Here is a 10,500-nt window from a genome sequence, read left to right as displayed (position 1 = left end):
ATCATTAATCAACTATATTATTCATTTTTAATATTAATTAACATGCCTCTTTCTAAAAATATTTTCAAGGCCCAAATAGTATAAGAGATTTCTCTATAAAAAATAAGTAGACATATAGTTGATAATCCTCTATTTTATAAAATTGAATAAAATATTAGGCAAAATGCCACTTTTACTAACGTATTTGTCAGTTATAGAATATATTATAGTTAATATTTTAATAAATTTTACTAATAAATGCTTTTAATAATAAATATAAGTAACAATTTACAATTTTTTAACGCCCTCTATTTATTTAAAAATATTATTAAAAGTTAAACATCTTATTATTCATCCCACAATGGATGTTATCTAGTTAGATATCTTTCCTTCTCTTTTTTTTACGTTTTTTTAGGAAAATTATTTTTTTCTTCTATATAAAACAGTTTTGAGTTAATCTATAATACGTGTATATTTTTGATATTATTACAAAAGACTATTATTTTAAGATTACTAACTAGAGGAGGTGCGACAATAATATATAAATACTTAAGTGCTCAACATATCACTCTGGTCAATATTTTATAATTGCAAAATGTTTCATTTCTAATATTGCATCCTTGCCGTGTAAATCAAGGCTTCATTATATTTGCATGATTATTTCTTTTAAAGATTTTTAGTGTTTTTGTTATATCAATTTATATAACATAATAAATTCTGATAAGAGTTTACGTAGTGAGTGTCATGATTATGACTGCAAATTAACCAGCATCTATTATTTGTGTGGCTATGTAATTTAAGATTATTACTTCTGCTGCTGAGAGCATTTGATTGCATATTTAGACGAACAATAATGTTCAACTCTCTCGTCGTTTATATATCATTAAAAATGAAAGATAATCTTTTAGAAATTTAATATCTCTCAATGATTTTCTTGATTAATTATCTAGCTTCATAATATCCTCTAGGTCTAACCACCATATAGTCTTAGATTTGGATTAGTCGTTTATATTATCCTCTTCAAGAATTATTGATTTGGTCAGACCTACAAATATATCCTTATTAGTCAATTCTATAAAACATTATCTAAATTGGTAACACAACGTTATATTAGTTAATGACATTTTATCAATGTAGGTTGCTAAGAATTATATCGCCCTACGCAGTTTTTAAAAACCATTATCAATGAGGTTAACCTTTTTTATCACTTGTAATTCTTTAGACAAAAATTTTTTTATATTAGCAATGGAAAATATTTAATATTGTAATAAATGGAAATATTTTGTATTAAAAAATATTATATTTAGAAATGTCTTGTATTGTTTGAGATTGTAAAGGCTAATGACGCCCCTGATTTTATTATACATACATGCATCGCAATTATTATAAAATAATGTAAGATATAATAAAAATATTTTGTGATAAGAGTTATCAAAGACTGATGGTTAATTATTTTTATTATATTCTCTAGCTTTCTTAATGAATCATGTTCCCTTGGATTATCCTGCGCCTATTCAAAAAAGGTATATCCATAAATAGCTTGATTTTTTTTAGATTAAATTATCAGATCTCTAGATTCCCTTCACCATTTCAGAGCTTTCATTGTAAATTTATTAACAGGTTATGCTGGAATGAAAGTTTATTAATGCTTTGTTTACATAACATTTCATATGTTTATGATACTTGGCATCACAATTATTATAAAATAATGTAAGATTTAATTAAAATTGTCATGAATGAGTGACATATTTGATAATTTTTTGAAAAATATTTATTGCGCGTATATTAATAAATAAATTGTGCAGGTTCATTATGAAACCGTATTTTAATATTTTGCTTTATTTTATTTTTAGAAATAGAAATTAAATTTTATTGAATCATTATGAAATGATATTTATGCGCTTCCCTATAAAAGGGAAGCGAAATATTGTAAAATGATTACTATTTTGTTTTTTTGGTTTTTGATTATAAAATATTTTTTCTTGTTTTGTGAATAAAATTTATTCTATACATTTGAGGGGTCATTATTCTAATATTCGTAAAAACCGGTCACAACGTGATAAAAATATTTTGTGATCAGAGTCTGGCTAGACTCTGGAATAAATAGTTCCTTTTCTACTATATTCTTTCTTAGTGAATCTTGGGAAATTAGATGATCATGAGCATATTCAAAAATTGTATAACAACCATTAAGAGCTAGATTTTTTGTAATTAAATGATCAGATTTATCTAGATTCCCTTCGTTATTCTCGGAGCTTTCATAACCTTCTATAAATAAGAAGATTAATTAAAAATTTTGAATTAATTACTTCCATTATTTAATTACAAATGTATTGATCATCCAATATTCTATGACAGCTAGCATCATCATAATGTAACGCATATTCTAAAATATGGGATCAAATTCATCTTCTTCGTTGTCAGTTAGTGTTATATCATTCTCCGATTCATAATCACATGTAATAGACTTTTCAAAAAAAATTTAGCTATAATAAAGCATTTTATGATTGTGGTACTTGTCACCTCACCTAGTGTTGTTAACCGGTTAGTTTTTTTTCGACCAAGAACCCAAGTCGAAGTCGTAGAATTTGGCCCACCCTGAGTCTGCGTAGAAATATCGACCACGACCCAACCCGACCCATTGGGTTTGTTGAGCCGACCCAGGTTGGCTTGCTGGGTTGACCTGCTATGTCGACTTGCTAGGTCATCTTCTGGGTCGACTTGCTGGGCCGCAGTGTCTACATGGCCGGGGTGGGTAGGAGACAAATGCCTCCAAAATATATTGGCATTTTTGGGGGTTGGTATTAATTCTGCGGGTTGATATTAATTTTTTGGGGGTAGGCATTAATTTTTGGGGGATAGGTATTTATTTTTGAGGGGTAGTCTATCACTTGATTTATATTCTTTTTGAATCCAATAACTTATGTGATATGATGTTTATTGTTGATCTTATTCTGACAAATGAATTAAAAAGTGATCTGTTTATCAATAATTTTTTCTTTTTGAATTTTAAGCCTCTTTATTTATTTATTATATTATTTTGCAATTTCACACTTAAAATATTAATATTATGCTTATTTGATAATTTTCTAAAAGTATAGAGGTTAATAATATATATTATATTTTAAATAATAAATTTCAGTTCCTATATATCAGTTAAGGATATAATAAATCATTTAAAATTTTAGCAAAATACTTTAAATATTATTATTAAAAATAAGATTTTCAGTAGGTAAACAAATTTTAACTATATTCTTTATTTAATAATTAGCAAACATCAAGTTATTAACTATTCCTAGATTATATTTTCTTCTCATTTAATGATCAATCCCAATGGAGAGACCCAAGCAACTCTTCCTTGAATTTTTTTAAAATATTTTTTACGCATCTCTTTTTCTACAAATAAAAATGACTAAAATTTAAAAAATATATATAATTTATTTATTTTTTATCGCATCCCAAATAATAACATTTCCATACTGTCATCTTACCTAGAGCGCGTCGATCAAAAAGTATAATCTATAATCAAATAATCGTTCAATCCTAGCACTTGAGGGCAATGCAATATTAAATTTAACATATATTTTTTATATAAGAAAAATCATCAAAAATTGTCATTTGATTATTTATAGATTTAAAAAAATGCGTCTAAAAGATTTTAAATAATACTATTTATTCCAAAAAAATCATCTCTTTTAATGTGTCTAAAATTATAATAGTAATAGTTAAAATAAAAATTATGTAGGGGATAAGTGCCTTAAATGGCCATGCTTGCTGACTGGCCAGGTCAACATCCTTTAACATTTTATCTATTTCACTAAAATTGTTTAAAATCTAAAAATACTTATTTCAATAAGTATTTTTTTAGCATGTTTTTATAAAATCAAGATATTGTTAATTTTAAACACGTTTAACATCCAGGTAATAATTTATAAAATATTGAGTCTGATGATAAAATGAAAATTTAATATTAATTATTTATTGTAATTTTTAATTTATAATATAGTTCTTGATTAATATCTTATATGTTTGAACTAGGCCTAAAAATATTTTCAAATAAACTCATCTTTCTCAAATATTAAAGATACAGCTTGATTCAAATTTTATTTTAAAATTAAAGATTGGGCTTTACAAATTGATATTAAATTTTAATATTACTTTCATCTCGTTGATGCTACTAGTAGTCATATTTGTGATAAAACCTTCGGTATACCATAAATTTATACCCTATGTTAATTTTTTTTTATCGAGATTAAAATATTTTGCGAGATCAGGAAAAGAAAATTCTATATCATCATCATTTTCCAGGGAAATTATTTGTTGATATGATCTGTACCTAAATTTTTTCAATATTAATCTCTATCGTCTACATTTCAATTTATTTTAAAAACTAGATTTATAATGGAGATTTTTAAATATAAAATTCAAAAAAAAAATTATATTATATAAAAAGAATATGATTATAGAATTAATAATAAATATATTTCAATAATTTTTATGTGTATTCGCTACTTTCCATATTAGTAACCAGCTATTTCTATAACTATTATTTTTTTCTAAAGTAGCGCGATTAAGCTATCTCTACTGAAAAAACACGCTATATTACTTAAACGACACTGATTATAACCAACAAAAAATTAATTGGGGTTTAGCCTAAATAGGCCTGAAAGGATGTAAATAAAATTTTGTTGTCATATTATAAGTGGTAGCTAAACATAAGATTCTTTTTATCAAAATCACTATTAGAGGTTTAGCGAATATGACGGCCGAAGGTAACTGAAAGTTGGGAGGGGGGTATCGGATGATTTTTTAGGGGGGTTTGCCTCCATAAAATTTTCTGCCATGTAGACGCTGCTGGGTCGGTCTACTCGGTCGGCTTGCTGGGTCAACAAAATAAATTAAACTAGTTTGTAATCCGGGTTTAAAATTTTTAATATTAGAAAGATGTTCTAAAATAATTGGTTCTAGTAATAAATTGGCATTGCCATTATATTGTATTCCACGAGGAAAAAAAGAAAATTTTTTAAAATTTTGTTTTGGACCTAGTTAACAGTTTATGACACTAGAAATGTGTTCTAAAACTTTTAGGTCTAGTAATAAATTAGCACTGATATAATGTTTTACCCCACGAGAAAAAATAATTATGATTTTTTTTAAAAATTTTGTTTTAAGCCTAGGTAAAAGTATTTTATAGTAAAAAGATAATCTAAATCCTCTGGGTCTAGTAATAATAGAAAATTTTTTAAAAATTTGTTTTTAACCTAGTAAAACGTTTATGATATTAGATAGATGTTCTTAAGCCTTTGTGTCTAGTAATAAACTGGCACTGCTGTAATATTTTAATCTACCAGGAAAAAAATAAATATGAAAATTTTGTAGAAATTTATTTTAAGCCTAGTTAAAAGTTTTTGATATTAGAAAGATATTCTAAAACTTCAAGGAAAAAAATTATGAAAATTTTTTAAAAATTTGTTTTAAGTTAAGTTAAAAGTTTTTGATAATAGAAAGGTGTTCTAAATCTTTTGGGGCTAGTAATAAATTTGCACTGCCATTATATTTTACCGCACGAGGAAAAAAATTATGAATTTTATTTTAAATTTTTTTAAGTCTAGTTAAGTTTTTTATAGTAAAAAGATGTTAAAACATTTGAGTTGATAAAGAAATTTCTAGTTGCTGAGATTTTTAAACCTCCGCGTAAAATGTAAAATAAAAAAATTATATATTTATGTTTTAAACCCAAAAAGGTTCATAATATTGGAAAGAAGTTCTAAAACCATTGGGGCTAGTAAATTCACACTGCTATTCTATTTTGTTTCATTAGAAAAATTAAAATAAAAATTTTTTTAAAAACTTTGGTATGAGACTAGTTAAAAGTTTTGATACTAAAAAAATTTTCTAAAACCTTTGATTTCATAGAGAGATTCCCATTGAGATTACTTTTTATAATTTCTTGCGTTAAAATGTAGAAATATTAAAAATATATATATTTATGTTGAGCCCAGTAGTAAGTTTGGGTCTAGTAATAAGTTATCACTGTCATTCCATTTTAACCCATGAGATAAATAAAAATTTGAAAAATTTTACGAACTTTGTTTTGAGCTTAGTAAAGTTTTTGATATTAGAAAAAAGTTCTAAAACCCTAGTGGTGACTATAAATTAATATTGCCATTATTTTTTATTATTTTTTTAAACTTGAGTTTAGTTTTATATTTTTTGTGCTAGAAAAGAATGGTATACCATTTAAAACTTTTTAAGGAACTGGTAGTGGGAAAGAAAAGATTGGGGAAGGTGATCAGTGGATCCCATTTTAAAATTTGAGACATTTAGTTATATAAATTTATCCTAATCTTAAATCGACCATCCATATATGCTAAAAATATTTTGAAATATTGAACTATTATGATTTTTTTATATTAAATTTGGAAAATGTTTGTAAGACAAATAATTTTAGCAAAATTTGAATTATCTTAATTTGTGATTTTTACAAAAATTTATGACGAATTTTACAAACATATATGATGCCGGAAAAAAATTATTAAAAGTTACAAAAGAATTATAGCAAAATATAATTAAGTACGACAAAAATAGTTCTTAAAAGAAAGTTAAGGAAAAGATATTGATATCTTGTTTGAGGAGATTTTTATACCCCCCTATTTTTATTCTATTCTCCAGAATACTCCAAAATAAATGGTCTAAAAACATTGGAGAAATAGGTAAATTTTTTAGAAATAACGATAAATCTCCAAAAAGATGTACTGTACCTATTTTAATTTTACTTTAATTTGTCCTCTTAAAAATAATTTTTTAAATATTTTTTTGTATCCCCATCATGTACTTTTGACTTCATTGAGCTAGATTAACAACTTATTTTCACAAAAATACTATGCATTTTTTATTTCCTTATGTCATTTCTTAAAATGTATGAAGCCTTAAAATCATACTTTCTTTCAATTAACAATCCACCAATTATCAGAAATTATTTAAAATGATTTAAAAAACGCATATCTGTGGTTTACCCATTCCTAGATGTATATGTTTCATTAAACAATTAAATCAGTTATTGAAGTGTTAAACAATTTAAAATCATTAAAATATTTGTTAATTGAATGAAATCTTTTTCCATTAAAATTAAAGGCAATATTTAAAACAAATGTATTAAAATTGGACAAAAAATCCAGTAGATGCATTGAAAGATATGTTATAGGCATTGCATTTAATGAGTTGATATTAGGTCTGAATCTCTAGAAGAAATGAATGGAAATAAAAATGCCAAGTAGTCCATTTAGAAAAGTCTATAGAATTTTTGAATAATAAAAATGTTTGTTTAAATAAGTCAAAGTTGTTTTACCAATCAGCCAAGTTTATAGGGGAAAAAATCACGGCTAAAACTAGTTAATAAAAAATTAGACATAGGACAAGGATTTCGGCTAATCACCATCAGCGTTATGTTATAAATATAAATAAAATAATTTTTAATAAATATAAAGAAAAATTGTGTAATGCTTTTGGATGATTAGCCGAAATCCTTAGCCAAGGCCTAATTAGTTTAGCTTTTAGGCTAAGCCTAATTAGCAAAGTTTTTAGCCGATTATGCAATACAAGATCAGACCACAATAAAACACTTATAAAATTTGAAATAAAAATCTAAATCATGGACATTTCCTTTTAAAAGTGATGAAAACAAGGATTACGTTAAGTGGCACACAATATAATGCCAACAGAAGCTCTTCGTTAGATTTAAAAATGGGAAAATAACAAGATTATTAAGGCATGTAATTTACGCTATTTTTAACTTTTTTACCAAATCTGCACGCAACTGATTAAAATAATCTCGATTGTGTTTATGAATATATTTTAACATTATAATACGTAATTTAATTGTGAAAGAACATTTAGTAAATTTAAAATAGGCTAAGGGCAAATATGAGATACAAAAATATGCAGCATTTTTTATTGATGTCCTTGGAAAGTAAATTGTTGATGCAAATTTAACTAGAAAAAATTTTCGTTATTTGCGCTAAAGTTCTAAATCAATGAGATTTAATAGTTATAAAAATTTTATCATTCTTTTTATTTATTTAAATTCTATTTGGGAAACTCTATTTGGAATATGCCTGATTTTATATAATCAATCTTATTAAATGTGTAATATGATTTGTATTATTTAGAATTTGTAATACTATATGTAATAATTTTAAATATGAATTCAATAATTTTAATTGTGCAATTTAGTGTTGTTAAACGGCTAGCCGAGTCCTTAGCTGTGACTCGAACTTAGTTTCTAGTCGAAAAAACGACTCCGACTCGAGTAGATCCCGAAGCGATTTTATATACAAAAATAAAAGTGTATTAAAATTATATATAAGAATTCAAAATCATAACTTTTTAATATATATCAGACCTGCAGAGGTGCGCTTAGCTTTAAAAAATAAAAGCATGCTCTTTTTAATTAAATATCTTAACCTTATTTCAATACTTTTTTAGACATTCATTTTTTAAATCCCTTATTTTTGGCAGTTTAATTACACCCTTTTTGATGATTTATAGATATTTTATTATAACAAATAAAGAAAATAATCTATAAAAATCAAATTTTCTGGTTCCAGCCAGACTACAAAAAAAGGAATGAAAAGTTTTATTTTTTTGGAAATAAATAATAAAATTTTTGCATATTTCATTTGTACATAATAAAAATTATAATTTACTTATAAATAAATTTAAAAAATTGAGCCGATAGCGAGTTGACTAAGAGTATTTTTGATAACTTTTATATCAATGCTATTTTCTAAAAATTTTATGGTTGTTATTTCAAAAATTCCAAATTTTTCTATATATTGTAAACATTTTTGAGAGAAGGGGTTGCGGATGGTTTATAAAAAAAATTTTAATAGCTTAAAATGATATTTAAGAGATCAAATAAATTTCACTAATGCTTTACCTGTTTAGGCTTTAAGGAAATGAAATGCTATAATTTCGTTTGCTTTAAAAATATCTTAAAAGAAAAAAATATTTTGAAAAAATGGTAAACAAAATCTAATCAAAGGCGATATTAGGCTCATTATTATTTTTGTCAGGCCTCCCTGTGCAATTGATATTAAAATTATTAAAAAACGACGTGAAGTTTTATTTTACTCTGTTTACATTTCCGTTCAAATAATGAAAATTTACTTTACCCGATAAACCAACATAATATTATTTTAAAATATAATATTTTTAATACTTTTAAAATATAATATTTATATTTATTTTAATTTTAAAATATAATATTTTTATTAATTTTATACAATGATTAATTTAATAATATATATAATTTTTTAACCGGAACTCAAGCTAAACCATGAGGAAAAAAAATATATGTTCCAGTTAAAATATAATATTTTTGTTAATTTTAAAGTATAATATTTTTTTTAATTTTAAAAATTTTAATACTTTATTAATTACAAACCATAATATGGATCAGGATTACATTATTTTCACCCCATCAGACAGTCTATCTTTCTTGAATGATTCCACAAATTTATTTAAATCTTCACTATTAAATAGTCAATCTCAATTTGGTGAAGATCTTCAGATAAATTCATGTTTCAGCTAGCTAAGGTAGCTACTACATAAAATACATACTTATGACCTGAACCATATTAAAATCATAAAAATGATATTTTTTAAAAGATATTAGATCAAAGTTTGATCCCATTGAAATCTAGCAATGATCTTTGTGTCAAAAAAATATTTTTGGAAATACCAAAAAAGGGCATAGTAAATGTACCTTGTGTAATAAAACACATTGCATAAGTACATTAACAAGTAATTTTTATTTTAATATATAAAAGACGTAAAATCAGGCCTAAAATTTGTAACTTACGATATAATTAAATATATTCTTCACCTTGTTTATACCTTCGTTATTAAGTAATAAGATTAGTAATGTTAAATGGCTGAGCCAAGCAGAGCCCTAAACTCAGCCAATTTTTGAGTCGAAAAATTGACACAACCTCAAAAGGGCTCATTCAGCCTATGAATTGGCTAGCAGTCCGACCTAGCAAGCCGATCAAGCAGGTCGACCCAGCTAGCCAACTTATTAGGTTGACCCAGCAAGCCGACCCGATGAGACAGCTCATGAGGCCCACTGGCTCAGGTTTAAGGTAATTTTTTTGGATTCAAACCTTGCTGGGTTTTCGGCCAAGCCGACCCCCCCCCTATTAATTTAACAACACTACCCTCATTTCATGCAATAAAGTGTAAATCTTTTATAAAAAGAGGTGGCGTAATTTCCTCCATCAATGTTATCATCATTCTCATGATACCCTTTCTATAATGATATTTATAGGATCTAATTGCACCCATGTCCAAAGGTTGAATTAGGGATGTTGTATTGGTAAAAAAATTAATTTTTCAAAAGTTGAGGTTGTCATTTAGCTGCTTTTATTGGATGTATTTCACTGGTAATTTTTATTTTTAAAGCACCTAGGGTTTTTAAATTTCCCTACAACATATAACTTTTTATCAGATCCATCCCCAACT

This window comes from Gordionus sp. m RMFG-2023, chromosome 1 (assembly GCF_954871325.1).
Source record: "Gordionus sp. m RMFG-2023 chromosome 1, tfGorSpeb1-WG-v2, whole genome shotgun sequence".
In the NCBI taxonomy this organism is placed as follows: domain Eukaryota; kingdom Metazoa; phylum Nematomorpha; class Gordioida; order Chordodea; family Parachordodidae; genus Gordionus; species Gordionus sp. m RMFG-2023.
Note: the sequence above shows the minus strand (reverse complement) of the source record.